Raw genomic sequence first — 24,659 nt, 5'->3', positions numbered from 1 at the left:
GGCGACGGAGAGCTTTTTTCATCTCAACTAAAAACCTTAATTAATTGTCATGTATTAATTGGTTAAGCGGACCACGAAAGTAGTGAATTAATGTAATTATAGTGTCTGATAGTCAAACAGCTCTCGACATGATCGCCAATACTATCAACCACTAGTTCTTTTTATTTTATTTTTTTTACGAGGGTTCAGAGGTTATATCAACCCTCGGAGTGCCGGTGTTTGTGAAATAAAGCCCATTTGTAAGTATGTTGGGTTCGAAAGCAGGGCCGCTGGATTCGAACCGAGGACCTTCACCTTACGGTGATGAGCGCCGTGTCAACGCCTAAACCGTTGCGGCCACCGACGCCCCAGGATTATTATTGCTAAGTACGATAAATGTAGGATAAATGGGCAGGCATATTAGCTGTACTGTATAGGACATTATATTAAGGATGCTATATTTCTCATATAATTCGTAATTTCGTTTTCTTGAAAACTTAGGTTACGATATTTTAAACAAAAGTTCATAATTTTCAACCTTGTTGATTATCAATTAAATTTTTACAGTCTATGGATGGGAAACATCCCTCGAAAGCTCGGAGGGACGGACATGTGGTGATTATAAATGGGTAGGTGTATTGACTGTACTATGTAGGTTAAGGTTGATGGAGGTTATATTTCTGATATAATTCGTAATTTTGTTATTCTTGAACGTACGCTACCTTACTGTAACAAACAAACCTAAAAAACAATCGACCCTATTTTTACATGCGGAGCAGGATTGTGGAGTACCACGAAGCTATCCAATAACCAATTAATCGAAGCATTCCATTCAAAACTCATTAGACCTATCTAAGCTCCCAACTACGTCTGTTACCTCACCTAATGACCTCATCCCTTCATTCCCTACAGGTCCATTTTACCCTTTCGTCTCACCCAAACCCTTCCGTTTAAGACCTGTAGATTATCTCCTACCCGAGAATACTCCAGGTCACCTTAGAAGTCTTTTATCTTTTACTCTTTTAAGTCGTGAATTCGAGGTCATTAGCCTGTCTAGATACAGCCCAAAGAAAAGGACGTTGTCGATAGAAAGGGTGAGAGGTTATACATTGGGGGGTAGAGTAAGGATGAAGGTAGTGATTGTGTAGTCGTACTGTTCTTAGTAAAGTAATAGACCGTGGAAGCTTTGAGACCTATTCTCTACATGTCTGAGAATATGACCCATACTCTAATGCCTTTGCCAGGTAAGTAGTACGATGAGGAAGTGAGTGTAGTATAGGATGTATTTAAGTTTCCAGAGCAAACCAGGTGGCTGACATGATTGAAAGCCTGTTCGACCTCGAGAAAGACCACCGTGCTTCCCGAATTAGTGAGGTTATAACAGGTTAGAGGCAGGGTGATGCATGTGAAGGTTATGTTTTGTGATTTTGTACTGCTGATTTTGATTCGCCATTTTATAATAATTTTTCTATGAAATATAGTGTCTGGAGGATGAGCTATAGCAGTGGTTGAGTTGGAGGTAGAATAGCAGTATCATCAACGCCCCGCCACTTATTCTTTATGGAGAGAATTCGGCTAGCCTTATTGAATCTTAATCAGCGGAAATGCAATGCAGTTCAGTAAGAACCAGGCTCACACTGGTGAAGTAGGTATCAAAAGAGATGATTTATTGGCGAAACGAGCATCGGAAGATGAGAATTTGCACGTATCTTTTGTACATGTTCCGAAAATTTATGTAGAACACATAAGAAAACAGAGGGTAATACAACAGTGGGAACGAATTCGGCCGTCAACAGGGGAAGTCATGCTCACTAAAGAATTTTTTTCATCTATAGGGACGAGAGTCAAGTGTAACATTGCAATAAGCTACAAAGTGACGCAAATGCTGTCAGACCATGGAAAAAACAGAGCATATAGTCATCGTTTTAGTATTCTGCCCTTGAGTTCCAACAACCTCGCAGTTATGGGACCATATTATCTTTCATTGCAGACTTTTTGATGCGGAAAGAGCGTCTCTGATAAGAGAAGTGGTAACCAGAGGGCTTGAGTGGAAATGATCTACTTTAATGTAAATGTTTGTTAAGTGCATGTAATATTTGTACGTGGTACATGCAGAAACAAAAATTAAAAAAGCACCCAGGATGATCTCAAACACAATGTAATGAGATGTAAAAGATACAAAGAAGAAAGGAGTATTTTCTTAACCGGAATGAAAGAAGGCGTAAAGTATGAGACCCTACTTACCTCTAACAATAAAGATATATCTATCAACAAAAATCTTTAAATTCATGTACCGGGTAAAAATAAAAATGTAACATTGCAAATATTAATACTAACTTTTAAATTATTTTTATACGCTTATTCTTAATTATATAATTACTCAATTAATTATACACAATTTTTTTCGAAAAGGAAAATTTCTGTCACAATTGCTTACAGTTGGAATAAAACGGGGAGTCGAAATGGGAAGTTTGTGGCATGGGCGATCGAAGACTCGGTAGCTGAAGTGGTAGAGCAGCGGCGTATTTAGCCGAAGGTCGTGGGTTCGAAACACGCTCGTGACACTATTTCATCTCAACTAAGACCTTAAATAAAACGAATATTTAATCGAAGTAAATGAGTACGTTTTTCCTCAGGAGCAAAAAACACACAGGGTCGAGTAGAGAGCTAAACATCATGGATATCAAAATGAACCGCAATGTATGTCTTCTAATAAAACACTGGATTCCAGTGCAAGAAAGGAATGGAAAGAAACCTATAAAACAAAAAATGGCACTACTTTGGTATATAGACAATGCCAGGATGGCAGATGTTAATGCCTATCCCATTAGCTTCTGCCATCCTTAAGGGCCATCGTTAAAGGGCAAAACTATAAACTTTCTACGACCCGGGGCATACTCCAACTATTCAAGCAGAAATCAACCTCATGTATGCGAAATCCTCAAAAAGTGGAAAGAAGGTGCCGTTAAAAGCCATCCCATATGAAGTAACAATCAGTTCATTGACCAAAGAAACGTTGAGGACGTTGAGGTTAGTGAGGTCGGTGACGCAGTGAGGAGGTTTAGTTTGGGAATGGCCATTGCCGGTTGGAGATGCTTGACCAGCTACCTAGGTTCAGCATGAGAGTCCATTTCTTTAGGTACCTGGGGGGGGGGGGGATAATGAAACAAACAGCTACACGGCATGCTGTCTTCTAGCGGATCTGCTGGTTATCAGGCCTCCTGATTTCTGCATTTATAAATCTGAGGCAGGTATCACCCTTATTTGTCGTTTGCCAAGTTTGCTGGTGAAAAATGAAAAATTTTCCGCAATTTGAAATGCTCGTTGTATCAGATGTGTGATGGCCAAAACATGTTAGATCCTTCCTTGCCTGTGACACAAATTTTTCATTTCGAAAAAATTGTGTATAATTAATTGAGTAATTGTAAATATTGTTAATTAAGTAAGCTTTTAAAAATCAAATGTGGTTATATATATTAATTGCATATACCAATAAATATTTAAAATATATTATATATAGGGTGTTCGGCTACTCGTGTTACGAACTTTGCCTGTAGATTCTACATTCAAAATCGAACCAAAAAATCCAAATTAACTATGGTCCGAATTTCAACAATTTCGGAGTTATTTAACTTTTTCTGATTTTTTTAAGATTTCACGACCTTGCTTCAAATAAAACAATGATAACTCCAAAACTAAAAGGTTTTGTCCAAATCCGTTGATACCATTGAAAACTACGTTAAATTTCCAATAAGATGTGATCAATACTAAACTTGTAAACCTTCGTGAAAAAGGCGTTTTAGTAGCGAGAACTTTGAAAAAAAAAATTTTTTTCAAAGTTGAAAAACTTACTATGGTGATTGTAAACTACTATTTCCAAACCTAGAGACCAGCAAATTTCAGAAAACATACTCCATTTTATATCCTTTTCAGTGGTGCAATAGCTTTTTTAATTACTTTTTTCAAGAGGAAGAAATTGATGAAGGAACGGAAAAAACCGTGGTTGAAGGATTGGTAAGGTTGAAAGATTAATAGTAATAAAAAATAAAAAACTTAAAGAAATTTTGAATGAATTTATTAAACTTTTTTAACTTTGATTCGAAATGGTCTCCAAAATCCGCAATATATTTTCGACGCGTTGCCGTCGCATTAAACCCGCAAAACCCATACATAAGATGGATATGGGGGCGTCGGTGGCCACAACGGTTTAGGCGTTGACACGGCGCTCATCACTGTAAGGTAAAGGTCCCGGGTTCGAATCCAACGGCCCTGCATTCGAACCCGACATACTTATAAATGGGCTTTAAAAAAAAACACCGGCACCCTGAGGGTTATATGACCTCTACTGTTGCACACCCTCGTTAAAAAAAAATTATGTATATCAGCGTATTCTTCTGTAGAAAAAGTAGCCACAGTGTTAACAAGATAACTAAAGAAGATACATAGATAACTAAAAAGGTTTTGAATCTTAAAACTCTTTTATTCCGGAGAATAATAATAATACAATAATCCTTTAATTAAAGTTGCAGTCATGTTGGTAAATAAGTAAACAGTTGCACTATTTGGGTTTAGAACCCAAATTTTAAAAAAAGTTTAATAAATTCGTTCAAAATATCTTTAGGTTTTTTTGAAATTTCCCACCCTTCCATCCATCAGCCATGGTATTTTCCTTTCCTCCATCAATTTCTGCATCTTTGAAAAAAATAATTAAAAAAGAAATTGCACCACTAAAAAGGATTTTTTTCAGTTCTGGAGTTAGCATTGTTTATTTGAAGCGAGGTCGTGAAAACTTAAAAAATCAGAAAAAGTGAAATAACTCCGAAACTGCTGAGATTCGGACCATAGTTAATTCAGGACTTTTTGGTTCTTTTTTGAATGTAGATTAACTGGCAAAGTTTGTAACACGAGTAGGCGAACACCCTGTATATTTACATTTAGCCGAAAAATCAGAGGGCTTATCTTCCGGCAGAACTCGCACGCGATATCATTCAAGGATATCGGGAGAAGGTAAACGCGATGAAATCTGAAAGTAGGTGTCTCGCCTCTACGGTCTCAGTTCGGCTGTCTCTCGATAATACCGTTACAACGCGGAACCTGTTACCCTCTATTTCGGAACCTTGGATTGTTCCAACGCGAAGCCTAAAAGCATTCAACGGTCGGAACGGAAAACAACGATTGCAATTGAGAAACGCCCGTTGTGCAAGTGGAAGAAGGAAAATATCGGAGCCGCCTGGAATTTCCATATTAGGTCCATGACGTTGAAATTTGACTTTCGCCTCCTTGAAATATCTCTACACCACGTTCGTACCAGATGACATAGCATTATAGCGTGAATTATACTTTATATTTAAATCACAATATTAATCTTTAAGTTAGTCCAAACTATCCAAAGCAATCAAAATCCGTAAAGACCATATAGGGTCAACAACCCGCAGACTGCACAGAATAATGTAATATTATCCATTATATTTTCGTCCGATTGACGATATAACTTCTTTCAATTAATTAATCTTTATGTAAGGTATTGGTTAAAATGAAAAAGTTAGTGTCACGAGCGGGATTCGAACCCACGACCTTCGGCTAAATACGCCGCTGCATTACCACTTGAGCTATCGTGATTTCGATCCACACGGACACCAACCTCCCCAACCTTTTCTCATTTTAAACAATAATAATAAAAAATAAACGTTTCTTGTTAAAATACCCTCAGTTGAGGACGGAACCGTCTGCTGGTACATTGATGGATCCAGAACGCAGGTACGGAGGCCGGATTGTTCGGTCCTGGGACCAAATACTCAAAACTCATGGGAAAATACACCACTATCTCCAAGGCTGAAGATGTACTCAGTTCAGTTTGAACGAAAAAGCTATCATGTCAGCTAGTCAACCACCAAACTACTCAAATTCAAACATATAAAGCCACTGTTTCCGAAATACCTTAAAGACTTCAAACTGTATTCAATAACGGTTAGCACGGGAACTGTACAAAACTGTGTAAAATTCCAAGAGTTGGGCTGTGATTCGAACTTAGAACTGCTTGTGCGCCGTAGGAACTCAGGTATATCGGATACTGCCAGAACTCATACGGCCATGCGATGGGCGGATGTCTATCAAAGAACAAGTGGCATATTTGCTTGTGTTTAAATAGTACATTTATCGACGAGTTTTGAGATTTTCGAGATGGAGCTTTTATACGTCTTTTGATGAAGTTCAAAATAGTGCCAAATAGGAACGAAGTGCCTCTCGATTTGTTGCACCACCGCAAGTTAGGAGGGGAAAAACGACCGCAAGACCGCCCAAGTGCCGGTGCGGTGTGTGCACTGACCAATTCGACCCTTTATGCTTCGGACGGTAAAAACCGCATGTGTGCATCGGGCCTAAATTCCTCCAGATAACCGAGTGCCTTATTCGGACATCTATTACTACCACTGTGGGAATAATCTGACGTTTTTCATCTTCAAGCGCTTCCTGGTGACGGTGAAGTTTTATGAGAAAATTTCAGGATCTCGGTCACGTCCAGACGTATCGCACTTCCGTTCAATCTTCAAATTTCCTTGGATGTACGCACGTTCTTCACACGGTATATCTCGTATTTATCTGACCATAATCGCAACATAAATCGCCCGAACAGACGAGTAAAAACAAACCGCTCTTCCTAACTTTATAAAAATTTATAATGAACAGGCTTTGTAATCTCTGTTAGACTATAATAAAACTAGGCCCTCTTTTAAAAGCTTTATAAAAAAATAGTTTTGGAAAGTTTTTACGTAGATGAAATAAGCGAAAACAAAATGCGTGTCTGATATGGCTTATAGGACGTCGCGTTTATTTGTTTAGGACAAATCCTCATTGCGTCTCAGCTCTGTTTGTAGTCAAAGTTATCTTTCCTAGAAATGTTTTTGTTTTCTGAAGAAAAGATAAGGGATCGTTGATAAGGGAAGCATTTTTGTTCTTGAATTGGTAATCCGTAAGAATAGGATCATGGAAGACCGGCCAACGAATTGAACAATATCCAAAGACCCAAAGTTAACCCTGATCTATTTAATTTACTGTTAATCGATAATATTTCGAAAACTAGTCGCTCCCCTAGACAAAATAAAAGTTTAAGAAAATGTCGGAGATATTTTTAATTCTTAAGATTTCTCTGTGTGGTCGCAATTGGGTGATGAACCTGTAATTTGCCCTGTCAGACTCGTCTTCAGTGGCGGGTCTGTGCCAAAAATCTCACCGCCAGCGCTTCTACTATTATTGCATTCCTCGCAACAAACCGGTGGAAGAACTTTAAAAGCGAAAATCGATTAAAACGTGTAAGAAAATACACACCGAACTGTTAGAGAACATGGGCACACCTTAAAATAAAATTTTGACATTTCTTGTCGTTTTTTTAAATTTTTTATTTTATTTACGACATGGTTTTCTTTGGTATTTAAAGCGAAGTTTAATCCCACATTATTTTAAAATCATGTCAGATGGTGAATTTTGAAAAATATGCGAATGTTGATCTAAAAAACAGCATAGAAAAGGTAAGGTAGTCGAAAAACGTCAGTCCGATATTTTCGAGCTTTTCTAACTCGAAGTTTTTTAGTGTTTACAGCAGAATTTAACCCAACATTATTTGCAAATTAGGTTGAACGGAGAATTTAGCTAAAAATGTACATTTTGTTGGAGAAAACAGCCTAAAAATGGCAAGGAATCAAAAAACGTAAGTATGGCTGTTTTCTTAAGGTTTCGAAATTTTCTAACGTGGCTTGAATCGTTATTCATGAAAAATTAATCCAAATTAAATCTCACTTCGTTTACCAATCACGTTGGATAGGGAATATAGAAAAAATTTCAAATTTTGATAAAGAATACATTATAGAACAGGCAAGGTAGTCGAAAAAGTAGGTTTGGCTGTTTTTGACGTTTTTCAACTGGGCTTTATTCCGTGTTTAAGGCTAAATTTAACCCAACATTATTTGGAAATTAGTAGGATAGAGAATTTAGCTAAACATATATATTTTATTGGAGAAAACAGCCTAGAAATGTCAAGTAATAAAAAAACGTAAATGCGGATGTTTTCTGACGTTTTCAACATTTTCTAACATAACTTGATTCGTTAATTAAATCCAAATTAAACACCACTTCATTTAACAATCATGTTGGATGAGGAGTATGGAAATATGGAAATTTGGATAATGAATACATTATAAAACAGGCGAGATAGTCGAAAAAGTAGGTTTGGCTGTTTCTGATGTTTTTAAGCCTTTTTAACTGGGATTTATTTGGTGTTTAAAGCTAAATTTAACCCTACGTTATTTTAAAATCATTTGGGTGGTGAATATGGAAAATTATGTTAATTTGGACAGATAAAACAGCCTAGAAAAGGCAAACAATTCGAAAAACCTGTTTGGCTGTGTTCTGACGTTCTGGAGTTTTTTTTAACGATGTTTTCTCCCGTATTCAGAGGAATATGTAGCCTCATTTTATTGAAAAATTACATTGGATGGTAAATGTGGTAAAATATGTAAATTTTGATAGAGAAAATAGCCAAGAAAAGGCAGTGTAATCGAAAAAGTAGGTTTTTCTGTCTTCTGAAGTTTTAAAGCTTTTTTAACAGCGTTTTCTCTAGTGTTTAAAGCAAAATTTAACCATAAATTATTTAAAAATCATGATGGCAATCATGATTTGGCAAAACAGAAAATTTTGACTAATAAAACATTTAAATAAAAAACGCCAATTTTAGCTGTTTTCTGACATTCTAAAACTTTTCTAATATGGCTTTCGTTTGGTTTTTATAAAAAAACAACCCCACATTACATAAAATTCATGTCAGATGGTGAATTTTGAAAAATTTGCAAATTTTGATAGAGAAAACAGCCGAGAAATGGCAAAGTAGTCGAAATAGGTCAGTTTGTCTTTTTTCTGATGTTTTTAAGCTTTTCTAACTACGTTTTCTTTGGTTTCTTAAGCAAAATTTAACGCGCACTTTAAGATTATTCAAAAATTATTTTAGATGGAGAATTTGGCAAAATGCGCAAACATTGACTGATAAAGCAAGCTACAAAAGGAAGAGCAGTCGAAAAACGCAATTTCGGCAGTTTTCTCACGTTCTTAAGCTTATCTAACAACGGTCTTTGATATCTAAAGCAAACTTTTACCCGACTTTGTTTATAAATCACGTTGGATGGGGAATTTGGCAAAATATGCTAATTTTGACGCATAAAAGAGCCTAGAAATGGCAAGGTAATCGAATAACTTCAATTTGGCTGTTTTCTGACGTAGTGCTTATCTAATGAGGTTTTCTTTGACATTTAAAATCACAAGATATTAAACATAATTTGGGACGGTGAATAACGAAAAATATGCTAATTTTGACAGATAAAACAGTCTAGAAAAGGCAAGATAGTTGAAAAACAACAGTTTGCCTGTTTTCTAGCCTTTTTAAGCTTTTCTAACTAGGTTTTCTTTTCAGTCAAATCAAACCGTAATTTATCAAACGTCATATAGGATGGGGAATTTGGCAAAACATGCAAATTTTGATAAAGAAAACATCATCAGAAGAGGCAAGGTAGTAGAAAAAGTCGGTTTGGATGTTTTCTGACATTTTAAAACTTTTCTAACTTAGCTTTCTTTGGTATCTAAGACAAAATTTAACGCTACTTTATTGTAAAACCATGCTTTATGGTGAATAATGAAAAATATGCTAATTTTGCGGGATAAAACAGCATAGAAATGGTAAGGGAGTCAGAAAACACCAGTCAGCTGTTTTCTGACATTCTTAAGCTTATCTAACCGTCCTAGACATTTAAAGCAAACTTTAACCCCACTTGGTTTAAAAATAACTTTGGATGGGGAATTCGGCAAAATACGCAATTTTTGACATATCAGCCATCAGCACATATTGACACGGCAACCTAGAAATGGCAAGTCAGTAGAATAACGTCAGTTTGGCAGTTTTCTGACGTTTTTTGCTTTTCTAACTGGGTCTGAGTTTTCATTGGGGTTTAAAGGGAAAATTAACCACACGTTATTTAAAAATCATGGAGATGATCGATATGGAAAAATATGCGAATGTTGATAAAGAACACATCGTAGAAAAGGCAAGTCAGTCGAAATAGTCGGTTTTGCTCTTTTCTGAGCTTTTCAAGCTTTTCTAACCGGGGTTTTTCTTTGGTGTTTAAAGCAAAATTAAACCCCACTTTATTTAAAAATCAATCACGTGGTGGATTTTGAAAAATATGCACATTTTGATTCAGAGAAAACCTACAAGTGGCAAGTTAGTTGAAAAACATCGGATTGGCAATTTTCTGGCGTTTTTAAGTTTGTATAACGGTGTTTTCTTTAAAATGTAGAGAAAAATCTAACCCCACTTTATTTAAAAATTATATTGTATGGTTAATACGACAAAATGTGTAAATGTTGACAGATAAACCTCCTACAAAATGCAAAGTACTCGAAAAACTTCAGTTTGGGTGTTGTCCGACGATTGTAAGCTTTTCATCAGTTTTTTTTTTGTATTTAAAACAAAATTTAGCCCAACTTTACTTAAAAGTCATATTGAATATGAAGAATTTGATTAAGATAACAACTTTGCAAGGATGTAAACTCTAATGACTATTCCAATTTTGACGGAGAAAACATTCTCGAAAAGTCAAGCAGTAAAAACGTACATTTTTTCGCCATTTATGGTTGTTATTGGCTTTTCCGACACGGGTTTCTTTAATATTATTAACCTCGCTTTATTAAACATTTATAAGCTATATATATAGTATTGTAATATATCCATATATTTCTAAACATTAATTCATTTCTTGAAATTTAAAAATATTGTGTTATTATGTTTTGTTAAACATTTCTTAGTGTTTTTAGCTTTTTTAACATAGTTTTCTTTGGTATTTCCAACCAAATTGAACCCTGCTCAATTAAGCAGTCATAAAGGATAGATTATTTGGCCATATGTAGAAACTGTGTTGGAGAAAATCGCCTAGATATGGCGTAAATCGTAAAGCTACATTTTCCAATTAGAAAGTCAGCTTTTTCAACAAGGTTTTCTATGGAATTTAAGGCCAAATCGAACCATGATTTATTGAACGTCATACTTGATAGGAAACATGGCAAAATATGCAAAAGGAAATCGGAGAAAACAGCTTAGAAAAGGCAAGATATTCGAACGACGTCAGTTTGCCTGTTTTCTGATATTTTGAGTTTCAACGGTGTTTAAAATGTCCTCTTTATATCGCTACTTTATTTTGTCCTTTATCTTCTAGGATAAGCAGACCAAAATCAAAAAATTGCTGTATTCTCATAGTTATAGTAGTTTTATCTAGTTTAACTTATCAACTGCTAAGTTTAACGATAAGGGCTTTGAGCTTACGAGATTTAATCCATTCGGCGAATTTCCCCGTCCTGAAACAAAAAATTAAAACACACAATCAGTTTTAATCTGATACGATAAGCAATTGAATAATTATAAATTAACCGACACCTTGGTTCGAGATAATAAGTCGATAATGTAGATTAGTGAATTAGTAACGAATTATAATTGCTATCGACCGATTACAAAGTTGTAACATTCTTCGATTAAAAAATAGTCAACGATACTGTTCAGATATAAAATAATTTGTTAGATTGGCCGCATAATTGTTAGCTAATCAGTCGTGATCTAGAAAATCAAAGAAGGAAATTCCCGGGTGCCAAAAGCTTGTATGATTATGAAAGCACCCGAGCAGTACTCTCTGTTCTCTAAAGCAGATGTGTTAGCTGAATCGTCGTCTGACGAGAACGGAAACCGAACTGACGTGAAATTTTATGTAAATCTAAGACTGGCATTATACGATTTAAACGAAGTCCAGGATGATTTGGCATTATAGGTCGGTAGGAGGACATGTCATTGGGAGGTTCGTAAGGATATAAGAGTGATTATGGAATATTTCCATAACAGAGGAAAGTGAGAGATTAGTAAGGTTGATGTAGTTGAGCTAGAGTAAAACATCTTTCTTTGGTAGGTTTCGGAGTATTCCTGGGGTTTTAATATCGTCGAGCATGGTTGAGGAACTGGCATCTACGTAAAAACCCAAGGTATAATAAAGCCAAACAAACTACCACCGCATCGCTAGTAAAGTATGTTTGAGATTGCATGAAGACCTTGACTGACATTGCGGACAAACATGTTGTTTTTGCACACTGGGCAGAAGGGCAGCGAGGATCAAATGGCCAAAAACGTCCATCAGACAATATATTAAGAATAAAATCTTCGATTCAATGGGGTTGTATTTCTGGACAAAATTTCATTAACTTAGGACCTGTTAGGGCTAGTTTGATAGTCCTGCTAACTGGACACTGCCCCCATATAGACTCTGAGCAGTAAAAACAAACTGCACAGAAGAAGTCCTCTGATGCGAAGACCTTGCATCTAGAGATACCGTTTGAGAGGTTCGAAGGTCTGAAGAACACGAGAGCCGTTAAAAAAGCTTTGGGATCTGATGAAAATTCTTAAGTTTAAAGAAGAGCTCAAGATTGTAATGGAGATTGCACAATAAACCAATATTGCTCACGGTGCGCAAAGCAGTCAAGAGGCCGACTTCTTTTAACCTTCGGCAAGGAGCAGATCCGACTACTGCTGACCTCTGAGGTACCACAGTGCTAGGCCGATCCTCTTTATCTTTTATATGACTAACTACCTCTTTCCTCTGACCCCGATTTTACAATCTCATCGGAGGATATCTCATAAGTATAGACAATGGAAAATGAAGATTACCCAAATTTAACTGCATTACCTTGGGGCCCCTCTGGGAATCGACATACCCAACTGAAACGATACTGTCCTTTCGATAAACACATGCGATGGCGATCCAAGCAATCGACGAAAAACGACAAACGATTTGGACGTTTATAGAACGATGAAACCTAAACGTTCCAGTATTTCAACGTCTCAAATTTCTGCAGCCTTTAAATCACTAATGAATTCCTCCATAATTAACCAACTTCCACTGTAAACTCACCATCAACCCCAAAAGCTTTCGACGTGCAAAACGATTTCTTTAAAAAAAATTTTAGTAGGTTTTGCGAGATTGAATGTTTTTCACCGGTTTCAGCAACTTCTTCGATATTTCGGACATCCAACGTGGACAAATTTTGAAACGCAATACAAATATAGAAAATGAACGCCTGTCTGAAAAAGGGGACGGATTCGTTAACTAGGGCCGTCAGCAAAACACAATAAAAATCGTACAGGTCGAGAATAGTCGGGCTACGGGTCAACATACTAGCAAAACGAGATAACAAAAACGTTGTAAAATTTCTTCTGTACTTCAAGAACTCGCAAATAGCCATGTAAGCATATGTAAATTGACTTAAGGACTCGTAATATAGTACGACATGGATTTCTTTCTTGATGTGTGCGGAGTGTTCACTGCATCGCACTCAAAAAGAAGGTGATCCATAGTCTGATGAGATGCCCGACTGCAAGAACAAGCAAGATCGGGGTTAATATAAAAGCGAAAGAGATAGTCCGTCAATTTTCCATGTCCTGTCAGGATTTGGGTACGCCTGTGGCCCTTCCGTAAACGGCATGAGACCGATGAAAAGAACTCCCTGGTACGTCGTCCCTCTAGATAGAGTTACTCCAAATTTCTTCCCAGCTAGCTAGACTGCGTTGATTCAGCCATCTCTTAACACCGGATAGAGGGTCCTCGTCCTCAAAATTTGAATACATCCACTGATAGGGTGCATCACTCGATTATTGAAGCCGGTAAATTATCCTTACCCGCTGTTAAAAGAAGTAGAATAAATATCCAAAAAACTGTTAATTGGTGGAATGAAAATTTGGACATCCTACGGAAGAGAGTTAATGCCAGCAGGCGATTAAACCAAAGCGCATACAACAATCAAATGCTTCGAAACACACAGAAATAAGCATAGTTTGTCTTGAAGCTAATACATCGAGAATTGATTAAAGAAACTAAATTGGAATCTTGGAAGGCATTCTGCATTAGCAGCTAATGATCCATGGAACCTCGCCAGCTTGATAAATTAAATAAGAGTAACTGTATATCTAAAATTTAAAATTGTCGGGTTTGTGTGATTTGTGTGAAAGCGAGTCTCTTCTCAGTGTTTTACCAATGTGCTGTTTTCCTATTACGGAAACTTAAATGATTAATTTTTAAATGGTAAAGGGTAAAAAGATCAAGGATGGCATATTCACCCCTTTGTGTAATTTTTAAATTAAATTAAGGAGGAAAAAAAGTCTGAAAGGCTCTCTCACGTATTAAATATCTCGGTTCGGATTGGTATTCTCCCTTTTCATCCGTAAACAAGTCTTTAAGGTCAGTGTTGGAAAGTACAAGGGGTCGCTTTCTACTCGTAGACCTGTTTGGAGCTATGCAGCTTCCTAATTCACCATTGCTCTGACCTCCGATCTCAACCGAAATTCCTTTTCTAAAAAGGACACGGGCTATTTTTATTTACGGGAATCGTGTGTGCGAGGATGGATGGGGGATACGTCACGAGGTATATCCTGAACGAATCCTCCGGATGAATCGTGGCGGGGGGAATCGGCCGAGCTTGCCTCCGTCTGGGATTCGCCTGGAAGAAACGGTACCAACGGGAAACCGTTCGCTTTGTTTCCATTTATATTCTCGAGACGCCTCGTTGCGTCAGTCGCATACATTTAATTCATTAGAAAACACGAAACTACGCGTACGCACCGCCAATTAAGTCATGTTTACGATCCATCCGCCTCTGGAATCCCGAATCGGCCTCCATGGAAGATGTGTACATACAATATTTATTTTGTTTTTATTTTTAAAGCAGAAAGGCAGAAACTCATTCACGTTACTCACAGGGTCTAAAATCAGCTGATTTTTACCAGCGAATTCCGCTGTAAATAAATACGAAGCAATTTTGTAACAATTTTTAAGAGAAAAAGGCCAGCCGGGCTTTTTAACTCTTATAACATCAAATTTGGATAAAATTGAGAGAATTTATTAATCTTTATATGGGACAATAGACACCTGTGAGAGAATTTTTCTTTTTTGATAAAATCTATGGTAAAACCAACAATTTATTCCTGGCAAACAGGAGGAGCCGACAAACTACATAAAACTAAAACTAGAACTGGTATGTAGTGCGTCATTAACATTACTATGACCGAGCGATGTAGCATAGTAGGCAACAGAAATTTTTTAGCAAGAAACAAAGTTGATATTCAGTTTTTGCACCCTAAAAAACCCCGAATATAAATTTTTATATGAAAAAAAAAGATTTTTTCATAAATTTTTCTCCTTCGACTTTCTTTGAAAAACACAAAAATTATGATAACCTGTATTTAAGATACTGGTTGAGATAAAAAAGTCATGTCACAAGCGGGATTCGAACCCAAGACCTTCGGCTAAATACGCCGCTGCTCTACCACTTGCGCAATCGTGACTTGACAATGGGTCGAGTGGATCGAAGTCACGATAGCTCAAGTGGTAGAGCAGTGGCGTATTTAGCCGAAGGTCGTGGGTTCGAATCCCGCTCATGACACCGACTTTTTTATCTCAACCAATCTCTTAAATGCAGATTAATTACTTGAAAGATATTATTTGGTCAAGCAGACCTAGAAAACTATTGAATTTAATTATGATAACTTTGAAACGACAGCACGAATCTTTATGAAATTTTAAATCAATTTAGAATCCTACAATTTAATGGCGAAAACAAATAAATTAGAACCGTAGATATAAAATAAAAAAGGTCTCTGGCTTTTACTGTCGATTTCACCATTTTTTTCTCGTTTATGATCATGTAAAATCTAAACCTTGTTGACACAGACTTAAACTAGATAGATTCAGCTTTCCAACGGATTTGGATAAAATCCAGAGGGGTTATGAATTCTCAAGTGGAAAAGAAAAATTGCCTCCGTAAACCCCAAAAATGTATAATTTTTGATTACTATGAAAATTCGTATTTAAGGGCGTTCAAAGTTTCTTAAAAAGAAACCCGATTTATTTTGTTATGTGCAAAATATTATGTTTCCAGTTATGCGTACGGGCATCGAAGATATTGAATTGCTTAATTTCTGACCGAGCAAAGTTTAAAAAAAAATTATTAAGAAACAATGTTGATATTCTTTTTCCGCACCACGAAATAACCATGAATACAAATTTTTGAGAAAAATATTTTTTGCAAAAGTAATTTTGGAAATAAAAATTTTCTAAAGACTTTTCGGCTTCCTTACTTTGATTGTTTTTGTTTTTGAGAATCATAAAAAACGGGTATAAATTTAAAACAACTCCACTGAACCACATGAAACTTTATAGTAACCAAGAATCCTATAAACCACATTTAATGCCACAAACCTAGTTTCCGTTAATATGTTTATGTTCTGTCAATTTAATCCCTATTTTTCTAAACTTTACTAATGTTAAATCTGAGCTGTGTTGAGCTAGGTTGAAACAAAAGACATCCAGCTCTCCAACGGTCGTAATAACGTAGAATTTGGATAAAATCCAGAGGTGTTATGAATTTTTAAGCGGAAAAACGGACGTCTGCGCCAAAAAAATTGCCCATGGATGATCCAGACCCAAAATGGTAGTTATAAAAGTTCGTTTCTAATGGCTTTATAGGGTGCTTAAAACGAAGGCGAATCGGTTTTTTTCAACAACAAAAAAATTGCTGACCTATTTCACTGAAAGCGTGTTTTCGCTTTTCTAACTTTTTCTGTACTTCATCACTTCATCTCATTCAATACGATCCTGCATATTATTTTATTATGATGGTCTAAACATGGTTGATACAGACCGAAAGAACGAGCTTCAGCTATCCAACGGTTGTAATATCGTAGAATTTGGATAAAATCCAGAGGAATTATGAATTTTTATTAGGAACACCGGATATTTTCAGGGGAAAAAATTGTCCCAGTATAGCCCAAGAATTGCATTATTATTACAATGAAAATTCGCATTTAAGAGTATAAACGAAACCAGATTTTTGTTGTTTTAAAAAGGTTTTTTGATCCATTATGCTTCCAGTTATGCTTACCAGTGCTCACACCTAGCCGTAGTAGAATCAGGATTAACTGCAGACATTCCTGTGAATTCCGATTTACTACTCCTCATTCAGAGGGTAACCACCTTCCATCAAATCGAGACCCAGTGTTCTTCAGGAACCTCCAAAAACATGCCTCGACGAAACCAAATCTCGGAAAATACTTTTCACCTTACACCGCGTCATTCATCCCCATCTTCTACAATTATGTTCCTCTCCCAGCAATGCCATCCGCTATTTGAGACTTTACATTGAAAAAAAAAACTTACTTGGAACCCACAAATTCGAGTCAAAAGAAAAGAACATTATAAACTGCAGTATTCCTATCAATCTCGGTACAGTACTCCTAACAAATTCAGACGATAGCCCACCTTTCAAGAAACCAAGACCCAATGGCCTTCAGAAACCTCCAGGACTATCCTGTATGAAAAAACGGTCAGACTCGACGAAACCAGATCCTAGGAAATAACCTACACTCCTATATCACCTCTCCTTTAATGTATTACAACCCAGTGCCTCTCCCAGCAACCAATGTCTCCAGTATTTGAGACATCGACATAAAACATGAAACACCCCACTCGACTTAAAAGCACAGAATTGACCAGACGGAATGAACTACATAAACGATGTAAACACCTCATGTACACATCACTACAACCAATCTGGACGGAATTCGACCGTGGGGTTCAACGAAGCGTTCCAACCTCCAAAGAATCAAGCAGGTCCAGTCCAAAATCATTCGAACCGTTGACTTAGCTTCCTACTTCGATTCAGATCTCTCGATAAGACCCTGGACCCTTCTTGACAACCTTCTAGGACATTAACGACCTCAGGATTTCCTCATTAGTAAATTAACGGATTACTTTTACTATTATAATGCCAAGTTTATAAGTGCTTCAGTACTGTTGTAACGGATTTTTTTTTGAATTGTTTGTACTCCCTATCAACAGCAGGTTCACGCCGCCTCTGAATTATCTTCGGACACATTTGTCCTAATGTCCCCCCCTAAAAAAAACAAGGTGAACTCATTCCCATGTAATCCCATGGTATTCCATAATACTTATTTGCCAACGGCGCAGAATTTTCTAATCACCTTCTAGGTGCTAGGAAAACACCGAACGAGATTGTCCTCATTTCAAAACACCATTGTTAACATTCTTTCGGCGATGTTGTAAAATACGAGAATTTTATCCTTTTATGAAAACACGACCAAAATCTATATAAAGCGGTTTATTTTGTAGTTATTTATATTTTAAGAAGTTAAACGTGCAGAAAAAGTAAAAGTGGTTAAACTGTCTGCATAGGGTGGAATGCAGTAAGGACACATTCTCGACAGTAGGCAGCTAGTACATTTTTTCCAAAGGTCCTAGATCTTATTTGCATAACTTGTACCTTCTTGTCACGCGACTTTATTAGGTCAAAAGACAGCGCAATCTCTTCCGTTATGGTTTTCAGAAATTGAATAGTTACATGTTTAACGCAAATTTTGTCATGGTTGGGGGTACTGATTGATGGAAGATGACTGTTATCCACGATCGATGTCATATTATAAACAATCCAGTCTCGTTAATTATCCTTGAAGTTATTTTTATGATTCTCACGCTCTAAAGGGCGACCATATGTGTCGACTTCACTGGTGGATGCCTCGTCCTATATACAAATTCTATCATTCGCTGTGAGCCTTGGTCTTTAAAGATTTAAAATGAGCCCCAAATCTACTTTTGTCGTCGGGCCGAAGCGCATCCTGTTAGCGGTAGGAGGTGTTCCGTGAGAAACAGGCACGCACCGAATCTCTGGAAATGGGATGCAAATTGGAAATAGCTCAAAGCCAATTAACAGCCGGCCTACGAATTATGAAATTATACCTCCCGGTGAAAAGAAATTGATAGAAGACTGTAAATTACTGAGCGACATGGAATACATCGGGACTCGTTTTACTACTGGACTTGGTTTTAATAAACAAACCGAAATCTGGTTTCAAAAATCAACGATTTTGGCCACACGGTAAAAGAAAATTAACATAAACCGGCAAAATTGTCTTCAATTCTGTTCATTAAAAAACATTCTAACGTTTATAACTACTGATCATGGATTGGATGCTCTGGAAATTATCGGAAGCCTTGGTGGTATGGACGCCGTATGTCCAAAGTGATAGTCGCTCCTTCGTAGTTGTCCAAGTCTTTTTATTAAGCAGTCTTGTATTTGGATTTCAATTCTTTGTAGTAGATAGTTATGGTCCTAAGTATCTGAGCTGATTAGAAGTCGGTAGTTCTTTGTTGATGTATAGTAGTAGGCAAGATTATATTTTCAATGTATTATTTGGAGATCGGGAGGTGCGGTCTGGTGTGAGTAGGTTTTAGAAAAAAATTTTCTTTATCGTGCCAACGTTTCGATCTTTATTGAGATCATCTTCAGGGCTCAAAATGTTTGTTTTCCGTGTAGATGNGCATAATAATTATTTCAATTAATTATTCTTTTTATCTAAGGTCTTGGTTGAGATGAAAAAGTTAGTGTCACGAACGGGAATGGAACCCACGAACTTCGGCTTCGCAAAATTAGAAAGGTTTTAGGTTAAGTTTGGAAGTTGGTGTCCGAGTGGATCGAAATCACGGTAGCTCAAGTGGTAGAGCAGCGGTGTATTTAGCCGAAGGTCGTGGGTTCGAATCCCGCACGTGACACTATTTCATTTCAACCAAGACCTGAGGTAAAAATAATAATTAATTGAAGTAAATGAGTAGGTTTTTCCTCAGGAGGAAACACACAGGAGGATACATCTATCGAGGAGGACTGGTTCAGGTTACGAAAGGTTCTGGTCACTAGGGATAGAGAAGTTAGTGACGAAATGCTTTGGTTTGACACCTGTTACCAGTACAATTCATGTATAACTAAATATCATGGATATCAAAATGAACAGCTATGTTCTATAATGCATAATAAACCACTGGTTTTTAGTGTAAGAAAGGAATGAAAAGAAACCTGTAAAACAAAAAATGGCACTACTTTGATATACAGACAGTACAAGGATGGCAGATGCTAATGCCGACCCATTAGCTTCTGCCATCCTTAAAGGCCAAAACTGTAAACTTCCTACGGCCGGGGGCATACTCCAACTATTCAAGCAGAAATACTAGAACTGCGTGTACGCGAAATCCTCAAAAAGTGGATGGAAGGTGCCGTTAAAAGTCATCCGATAGATGAACTAACAATCAGTTCATTGACAAAAGAAATGTTGAGGACTTTGTGGTTAGTGAGGTGGGTGACGCAGTGTGGAGCTTTAGTTTGGGAACGGCCATTACCGTTGGACATATCGAGCTACCTAGGTTCAGCAAGAGATTCCATTTCTTTAGGTGTCTGGACACAGCCCATATATATACATGACACTGGTGGGGGCGTTAATGATACAAACAGCTACAAGCCATGCTCTCTTCTAGCGGGTCTGCTGGTTATCAGGCCTGCTGATTTCTGCATACTCGGCAATTTATAAATCTGAGGCAGGTATCACCCTTATTAGTCGTTTGCCTAGTTTGCTGGTGAAAAAGTGAAAAATCTTCCACAATTTGAAATGCTTGTTGCATCAGATGTGTGATGGCCAAAAGCCAAAACATGTTAGATCCTAATAATCAGATGTATTTTGCATTTTAAATCCGTTTGTTTCATATGAGAGGGAAATGCCTTCGAGTAAAACGAAAGCCAGAGTGAAAACCTTGGTGTGGGCGGCTGTACAGATCATGCGCGTACCTCAAGACTTCCGTTTACAAAAATTAAAACCCATCTTCTGGGTCTCGTTTTCCGCGAGTTACCACGGGGAGAAAGTGTTCAAACGAGTACCGGCAGGAGACTTTCGACACGGACTCTAACCTATGGCCCGCCGAGTCTCTGTCTTTCCCTTCCCATTCTCCGTCGCTCTTTTCCTCTTCCAATCCACGTCATAAAAGGTCCTACTTTTACCTCCTGGGGGCACCCTTCCACTCGGCTCCGCTTCCATCGGCCTCATCCCCAATCCATAAATATTACAGTTTATCAATCCTCTTCTGCACCTTCACTAAAAAAGAAAGTCGTGTAACTGTAAAAACGCACTCACGGCGGTCGGGTGGCACGTCGCGCTCGACGCGATTGTAGAAAATATGGCACAAGTTGAACACTGAATCCATGAGGAAGGTGCATTACGGAAATATCCGATTGTGTGGAGGAGCAGAAGACCTCATAACAACAGTAATGAATCAAGATGGAAAAACCAACATCACAGACTATTTTTTTAACGTAGGCATTGATAATAACCTAAATCAAAGAAATAACTCGCTATCTTACGGAAAAAATTTATTATAAGTCACATACAGAACAATTGATCCGTTCTTCTTGGGATTATTGTAAAGGCAGACAAGACATCAAATCTTCAGTATTTTCTGCACCTAATGATGTTTTCCAAAAAAGACTTCGAGAGTGGAAGACCTCGTGTCAACAATAATGAATCAAAGTGGAAAAAGGAGAGAATACAGGCTGTATTAAATTAAAGCAAGATGTGAGGTACTCAATAATAATTGTAGATCCTGGGTAACACTGAGTATCCAATAAGGACTGCAACAGTCCTTGGCAATGTTAAGACTGAGTCATTAGCGTGTTTAAGTATATATGTCAGCGGTAGTAAACCTGTAGAGGATAGGTCTTAGAGTAATACTCATTTGGCTTTATATCTGAAAATTCAGTTCCAATTCTCAAACTGAACCAGCGATCGAGAGTTCATATATGACTCCATATATGTAAGGTTGAATTCCGTCGAGCAGAATTTGGTTTCACTGACTGATAATGATGAAGATGATCATGATGACGGATTCGAAGTTCTTTTTGTTTCCGCTTATGTTGTTCTTGTAGTTTATTGTACTTTCCCAGTTCCTTAGTTCAGTGCAATCGTCTCGATCCTTTTCTTAAGAAGTGTTGAGTCTGACACTCTCATTGAATGTCGTAGCTACAGTTCCTTTCCCTGGGTTTTCTCTGTATCACAGGTTGTGTCTCCATTGAGCTGCTTCCTTCACATTGGAAGCTGATTCTTCTTTCTCATTGTATAACCTACATAGGGTCATCATTGAAATCCATATTATGTAGCTGTTTTCCAGATGCCAGCGACCGATAAATAGATCTATCACTCCTCGATGTTTAGCACACTCTAACTGTAGCACCAGTCTTGGTGACGGTTTCTTTAGCATAAGTATTGAGTCTAGCACCCTCGAGTTTGTCCACTTCTACTTTTGTCTTTTTTTTTATCTTTTCTGTGATGGAAGAATCTGCGCTTGTTTTTGTCATCCCGAAAATAGGTGCCTATTGGTGGTGGTATTGCCGACCCTTCTCTGGCCCAGTGTGTCTGGTTTTTTTGTTACCCAAAATTCCGTTGTGTTCTGCTGCCCAAGATATTGTTGGGTTTCCCCAGGTTTGTTGATCTTGAATGCATTCAACGACTAGTTTTGATGTGATTCTTTTAAATGTTAATGCTTTAATAGATGCTTGGCTATCCGATCTTATGAGGATTTTTTTGTCACTGTAGCCGCTGTTAAGATTTTCCAAGGCACAAATATCCTGGCATAAATTTCAGCTTTAAAGACCGAGGTGTACTTCAGTAATGAGTTTGATTGCACATTTTTGATCACTGACTGATGGATTTACTATTTTATAACTAATAAAGGAAGTTATTAAGTAATCACCTAATAATAATAAATATTTTGAAACGGAGATGAGGTCATTATCAATTGGGAAAATTCGTTTTGGCCTTTACGTCTGCAGGTTCTCCCGGCCAAATTTGCATTAGTTTATTTTTTGATTGTTAATATATTTAAACATTCGTCAATTATTTATTTATTATTATACATCCACGTAGAATTTTCATCGTTACGTTTTAAAGTCGAATCAACAACGCCGATTCACGTTTTCCCAGTGAAAATGGGAACGCTCGAGGAAAATGGTACAAATGTGTTACTTTTGGAAAGCTGGAATAATGAACGTTTTTGATTATTAAGGTCGGCGAGGTTTTACAAAATCAAATGGGCGTTGTTTTTTCTTTTGATTTGAACGTTCTTCGGCCACGGCGGTACTGCCGTAATCATTGACGGGTCCAGGGTCGGCAAGAGGATCCATTTTTGGGATTCAGCCTTCAATGCAGACAAGAGCCTAATCAAACCTAATGGGCCATTTGCCACTCCGATTTCATATATGATAATTACTCTTAATCCCATCAAGTCGCATATTATAAAGAAATTCGTCAAACCTAAAAAAAATTCTTAAAGCAGCGATCTTATTGGTCACGCATTGGAGGCCCTTAATCCAACCCGAGACCGACCGTCACCTCCAGAGGGAACCTGTATCGAAAAGATATGACAATTAATTTTACTCAAAAGTTGGATGTCTGCGAAGAAATTGAACATTTTGTTTGTTAACGTTGATCTACTGTTTAATATGTAGAGGAGGTTTGGTGTTGGTTTCTGGAGAAAATAGTGATTGGAAACAGTTTGGACTTTTTGCTAGTTCTTTCGAGGAGGAAGGGTAGCCGGGAGTGGCCTATTCTTTGCCGGATTAGAATGGTTTCTTCTTTTCAGAAAGGTCTGGTAGGAGTTTGTTTCCTGGGCAGGCAATCATTCACGCCGGCAGGCTTCCCAGTTCCCAGTCCCTGGCTAAAGTGACAGCAAAGGTCATTGAAGTCCTTATTCCTTCTTGCCATTTGGTCTGTCTATTCGTTTTTTATTGTACCACGTGGCCATTTGAATAATATTTTGACTTTTGATAATGTATTGGTCTGGGAGATTTAGGGATATATTCTCAAACCTCCTAACGACGTATTTTCTTACAGACTCGTATTCCTTCAATGTCCAAAATCCTCGAAAGCGCTTCCTTTAAAGCACTTAATACCCATTCTAGATACTCATAAAATCATTCCTTATCGGCAATTCGACTTCCGCCTTCATCATTCCACGATCAATAAGGTTTCAGATCCTCTGCTCTAGAGAATAAAATGTACGGCTTGGGTGCAAGATGTAGCACAGGCTTTTGATAAGGTCTAACACCCTAGCATAATCAGATCGATACAAACCGGCGTCCCACAAGGGGGTATTCTAGATCCCATCTTTTATATCATTTATACTGCTGACCTTTACACCCTATTACGATCATCACCAGAACGCGGACGACACCGCAATTTTTTCCTTTAACTTGAATCCTATCCATGCTACTTACAACATCCAAGAACATCTTGAGTTTATCGAAGACTGGTGCAAAAAGTGGAGGATAAGAACGAATGAAGAAAACTGTACTCAATGTTTACGTTAAAAAACAGTCGTGCCCACTATACCTCAACAACAGAATAGCAAGTTAGATCGCAGACTGATGTCGAACCCCCACACAAAACTTGAACAACTACATACATACTTCTAAAAATAGATCCTTAATGAGAACAAAACCTGGCGGAACATTACCCCTGGCATGGGGCAGGTGAAGAGATTTATAGAAGTCCATCCGCAATACTGACAAAGGAATTACTACAGGGCACTGCCCCAAAAGAAGGAACATACACCGGATAGGAGTACAGACAGAAAAAACATTGTGCAGATAGCAGATACTGCCAGGAAGAAGAGGAAGCCGCAGAACACATCCTATGTTTTTGTGAAGGTCTATGCAGGCGCAGATTCTTA

The 24,659-nt window shown here is 37.5% G+C and overlaps 1 protein-coding gene across 2 annotated transcripts in view; it reads right to left on the bottom strand.

The window, feature by feature from the left end:
* LOC106663317 overlaps window positions 1-24,659 on the bottom strand; it is a 157,897-nt gene that overhangs the window by 115,256 nt on the left and 17,982 nt on the right. For both annotated transcript variants that reach the window (XM_014388055.2, XM_014388056.2), the window contains exon 2: window positions 11,336-11,367. The gene's annotated coding sequence lies outside the window, so the exon portion shown is untranslated. The remainder of the gene's footprint in view (window positions 1-11,335; window positions 11,368-24,659) is intronic.

The sequence above is a fragment of the Cimex lectularius genome, unplaced genomic scaffold (genome assembly GCF_000648675.2).
Source record: "Cimex lectularius strain Harlan isolate CLEC.00 unplaced genomic scaffold, Clec_2.1 scaffold195, whole genome shotgun sequence".
NCBI classification, from domain to species: domain Eukaryota; kingdom Metazoa; phylum Arthropoda; class Insecta; order Hemiptera; family Cimicidae; genus Cimex; species Cimex lectularius.
This window is presented reverse-complemented; position numbering and strand designations above follow the sequence as displayed.